Here is a 6,000-nt window from a genome sequence, read left to right on the forward strand (position 1 = left end):
GGTATGTAAGAGCCAATCTTAGAAAGTTGAAACTCATATTAATTTATGCTTAATTTGAATAGAACATAAATTTCTTTCATAGTCATAACTTATGGTATGGTCTTTTCCCCCTATAAGCTAGAAAGAGATAGAATCTTTTTACTATAACTGAGAAACAGTGTGATAATGAGCTCAGTTGTGGTAAGAACAGGTCCCAGTAAAGAGGGACTTGAAGGGCCCATTTTCTACTCAGAGATGGGATAAGCATACAGTTTTCTGACCGTTTTGAAATGGTTCAGAAATGTTAAGTAAATAGTAACGATTTGAGATTTAACAAGATTTAAGCATGGAACTGAACTTTTCTTAACATTCATTTTTTCATTTTTTTGTTATTTCAATTTTCTTTTTTGTGTGAACCGTTTTACTTTGAAACTTAACTAAACCTTTAAAACGAAGATATTTTGTCTGTGGAATCATTTCTGCGTGTCAGGCTTTTGTTAAATCCAATTTTTTGAGTTGAAGCTGCTGAACTGTACATTTTTGCTGATTTATTTGCACTTTTACTTAAGTAAATTGTATGAGCACGTTCCTCCACCACTATTGAAGATGGTTATTGACTATTGGTAAGTACACTTACAAGAGTTCTTGCTATTTGTGTATGTAGGTTATGGAAAATCCATGACAGGCCCAGAAATCCAGTGCGATCTCACCACTCTTAAGGCTCTTAAGGCAGGCTGCTCCTCCCAATCACATACCTTCAGGTATTACTGAAAGCTCCCAGTAAGACTATGCAGTTAGTAGATGGAACCTTTCCAAGCACCAAACCCAGTGTCTCTACAAAGTCTGAATACTAATTGTTGTTTGGTGCAAGCACACAAACATCAGTCAAAGCTTTAGCCTCGGCAACATCTCACCAGAAATAAACTTCAATTGTATGGCACACACCCACCCAGGGTTACTCTTGCTTGGCAATTGCAGAGTAAAAGAATGACCACACTTAATCAAAGATTCTGGAGATATTACCATGCACAGAGCTCCGAGTATAGTCATTTTTTTACAACGTCCTGTGTGAGTTCTTGCTACTTAGCCCTCCAGACGTAGAATGTTTAGAATTCCTTACTTTGAGTTTGTTACATATTAAGACATGTGATGATTAATAATTGAGTTTTGTTCTTCATTCTTTACTGTATTACTTGTAAATTACCAACTAATCAATTTGTACTTTCTTGTATTTACTAATTTATTCTGTATACTGTATTTCAGACTACACATCCTTTACATACTTACCCATTTATATACCTTTGTGAATCTGAATATATCTGAAAATGTTCTTCCAGTCTACCATCCAGCAACTCATCTCTAAATTCCTCTTACGTTTGGACTGACACTCAGAAGCAAACAGTTTTAGTCACTGGCTTAGTTACTTCTCACATTGATGTATGTAATGAAATTCTCTCTGGAATCCTGAACAAACTCCTTCACAAATTACGGTTCATTTAAATCTCTGCCACCAGGATCATCACACACCCCAAGTCCACCAGATCATGTTACACCTCACCTTATTCAGCTCCACCAGATCTCTGTGGTATTTTGGATTAACAGCAAAATCCTCCTCACATTTAAAGGTTTATATAACCTGGTCCCCCGCTATATCACTGGCCACCTCCAACATTACACTCCTGTTCATTCCCTGCAATTGTCATTTACATGTTTCCTAACTGTCCCACCCATTAACCTCAGTAGTATGGATGCTAGGGCCTTCTCTGTTGCTGAGCACTTTACCCTTTGACCTCTGAAATCTGGACTCCATTATAAATGTTAAAGCTGCCTTGCAGCATGTATGAGAAGGTAAAGGGACAAAGCTTTTGGGAGCGTGTGTGTCTACTGAAGACCTGAGTGACATGGCGTTATCAATGTTGAAAAAGCCAAACTGTCTTTTTTAGGGCCATTACATTAATGTACTTACTGAAGTCAAATTGATAAATAAGAAATAAACCAGGCAAGGACAGTTGCTTTGAGTCCAATGTCATTTTACATCCTGTGTAGTAGAATGGTCAATGGAGTCGAACGTTGTGTTTAAATCTAACATAATTATGGTAGAATTTCCTTTATCAGAGGATATCACAATGTCCTTTACAACATGTATTAGTACTGGTTTTGTACTGTGACAGGTATGGACGCCAGACTGGAATTTCTCAAATATATTGTGACACGTAAGGTAAGACTAAAACTGATTGGCAAGTACTTTTTCAAGTATTTTAAAGAGAAACAGTACATTTGAAATGGGTCTATATTTATTAAGTGTATGTGGGCTGAGGTCTGATGTTTTTAGTAATGGCTTGTCTGGCTGACGGCCATGATTCCACTTCAGAACCTGTGACCTGATGGCATCAACTGAAATTGAAAATGACGTGGGTGAGTCCTGTCTGACAGAATACACTCTGCTTTCTGTAATACCCGCTGATTAAACAGATCTGTAAAATTTGAGTATTGAACCCTTTGTCATTTCACTGTTTCATTTTAAAGTCTGATTTATTCTGTTTTTGCTGCTGACATTATGATTCCCAAACCAGGCCTGCAGAATATAAGTAAAGACAGATTCAGTACAAGGTTTATAAAAGATTGACACAATGGAAGGACTTACATTAAAAGGACTTGGCTTCCTTAAACAGTAAAGGCACTGCTGTCCCTTTTAACAGACAATTTTTGTATTTTCATTTTAAAATGTTCACTTCTGACACATCCTCTGGCTGTTTCTCTTCACTACAAGTGGCACTGACTCAAGATAAAGCACCTCTGAGATGATCTGAACTGTTCTGAAGTGGACTTCATCAGTTTACTTTGGATTTTCAATTCAAGGAGCATGATACAAACACTTTGAACTGTCATTTGAAACACACATAGTCTGAACTACTCTTTGATATGAGTGATTGTTTGTTCATTTCTATATACAGTATAACTATTATTATACACTAATGTTCAAAAGTTTGGAATCATTTAGAAAGGTTCATGCTTTTGGTAGAAATTGAAACCTTTTTAATTAAGATACCACTAAATTGGGCAGGCAGTGTGGTGTAGTGCTTAAGGCTTTGGCGTTGTGGGTTTAAATCCCACTACTGAAACCGCGTGACTCTGAGCAAGTCACTTGACCTGCCTGCGCTCCAATTGGAAAACCAAAAGAAATGTCTCCAGTCATTTCATAAATGAGGTAAGTCACCTTAGATAAAGGTGTCAAACAAATATGTAAATGTAAATTGTTTTAAAAATATAGCCAAGACATTAGTATTTCTTCTAATAGCTATTATTGCTTGAATAACCATTGACTAATTCATAATTTATTATTTACATATGACTGTGAACTGTTCCTTCATTCCAGTGTCTTAATGGTAAATGTTCGTAGCTCATCCAGAATTAACTACTAGGGGGCTTTGCCCCCTGCTCGCTTCACTCATCAACCTGCTCTTTATTGTGAATTTCCCCTTGGGATTAATAAAGTATCTATCTATCTATCTATCTATCTATCTATCTATCTATCTATCTATTGTCCTGCACTACGCGCCGGCCACTTCGCATCTCTGCCACTCGCATATGTGGATTTCACATTCACCAAACAGCATCACGGATACGCCTCTTCATTGGCAACATGAATTAGACGATCTACAAGTCTCCGACTTAAAGTTTTATTCTGAACAATATATTTGATGTCTTTTCGCTGTTATGTTATTTCACCGAGTAATAATTTCCATTTGTTTGCGCTAATGCGAACTTTACTATCATTTTTTTGAGACTTTCCTATTTAAGAACTTTCATTATTGCTAACCTGCTCTGCATGTGCATCGCGCCAATGCTTTTGAATCTCTTTACGACGTTGTATTTTGTCATCTACTCTTTGTCTTTTATTTCCGGCCCCGGGTCTGGTTGAATCTCTTAGCACAAAGTCTCGTCTCGCAGGACATGAAAGTATCTCCCTGAAAAAAATCACATCTCGTCCCAGGCTAGAAAGTCTTGTCTTGTCCCAGGTTTTTTTTTTATTATTTAATAGAGAGATGTTTAAATGCTAATGAGTTATCAGAGAAACCTTTGTGATTGTGTTAGCATAGCCTGACGATATTATGTTCAGTACATCAAGTAAAGTGACTTACCTTGTGATTCAAGGTACTGGCCTTCCTAAAGTTCATTTCTAGGTTCCAAAATGTCCAACATAAAACAACTTTCTCAAAAAACATGTCAGTCTTTTATTATATTAATAACATGTTGTTATTTTCTAACCCACTTCATCCTGAGCAGAGTCACACTGGTATCTTAAGGCTATCATTGCCAGCTAACACACTCACTAAAAACACACACACAAGCTAATTTACTGTTGCCAATCCATCTGATCTTCATGTCTTTGGACTGTGGGAAAAATCCAGACCACCTGAAGGAAACCCACCCTTACACAGGGGAAAACATGCAAACTCCATGCAGGGAGGACCCAGAATGTGAACCCTGGTCTCCAGGTAGCAGCGCTACTGCTGTGCCACTGTAGTCTATTGTTTTTCTTTCCTTTTCTGTACAATGAAGGTTGTTCCACGTGACAGATTGCTAAGAAACAGAAGATTTCACACAAAGATGCCTTTAACTATAATAGAGAGAAGAGGGCAAACTGGATCAGAGCAGGATAGAAAAAGAGGAGCAAGGCCTAGATGCACCAGTGCTCAGGGGGATAAACACATGAGAGTGTGTAGTGTGAGAAACAAACACCTTACAGGTCCTCATTTGGCTTCTTCCTTAAACACACACCAAATCCAGCGTCATCTGCAAGAGTTAAAAGACACCTCCAGGATGTTGAACCTTAAGACGATTGTCGAGTCATCCACTGTACAAAGTCTATGTTGTTTTGTCCGTTTTCACCATTTCTTTTTATTTGCTAGTTTTAAGAATGTCTTTTTCAAAAAAAAAAAAAAACTCTCTCTAAGACTAGCATCTTGGAATCATCTTTTCAATGTATTAATTAGAACAATTTCATTGGTATCTTAATAAAAAAAATAACAATTTCTGTCAAAAACTTGAAGTTATCTGGGTGTAGCCGCCGGAGTGTAAGGTGAGTCCAAGCACGGGTAAAAAGCGTGCCGAAAGAAATCTCTCAGTCCAATAGTTCCTTTTAAAGGTAGGCAATGCTCAAAAGGCATGAGAGGCACAGTTTAAAACCATGTGCTCTCTACACCTTACACATAGCAAGGCCGATCACTAACTGAGAATAATGTTTAGTCAGAGCAGTTAGAAATAGCTAGAATATATCAATTCAATTCTACTTCTATAAGAACCTCCCATAGATGATGTTCATTTATTAGGCACTATCATTTATCAAAACATTTATGATTCTTATGTAACTAGGAAATGGCTCTTACACTTTACATTCCAAACATTTTAATGCTAGTGTGACTGTTGTGGCTTTAAGCATTTTTGAGTATTTTGTTTGAATACTTAGTATTAAGCACATTTACTCGCTATTTGTAGATAATTATAGGGTTTGTTTTTAAGTGGCAGTTACTGTGTTTTTTTTGTGAAACACAAATAAGCTTGATGGACTTGCTAAATGTCACACAGTGAGTCAAAAGTGGGAAATTAATTAATCTTTTGTGGTTTAAACTGCACAGTTTTAAAATACTGAGTGCATTTTCACTTTCTGAAATGCGTGCTGGAGCACAGTAAATAAGTTGAGCTGTGAGATGGGGCTCGAAAATGCAGAGAGTATGTAGAGAATGCAAACACCACATGAATAGCTGCTAGGCTGCAGACTGAATGGCTAAGGACCCAGTGAAGCAGTTCAACGCCCTTGACACCTTACCACTATTTTTTTCTTTTTTTTAATCATGCAAAAATATTTTTTGCTGCCCTGTCCTGGGTTGTTTCTGGCTTTGCACCCAGTGCTACCAGGACGGGTTCTGAAGATGAAAAAATAAACACATAGAGTAGATGGAGAACTACCCATGTGACTCCTACTAACCCTCTGAGGTGGTACTTCCTATTTAGCAAGAC

The sequence above is a fragment of the Polypterus senegalus genome, chromosome 4 (assembly GCF_016835505.1).
Source record: "Polypterus senegalus isolate Bchr_013 chromosome 4, ASM1683550v1, whole genome shotgun sequence".
Lineage (NCBI taxonomy): Eukaryota > Metazoa > Chordata > Cladistia > Polypteriformes > Polypteridae > Polypterus > Polypterus senegalus.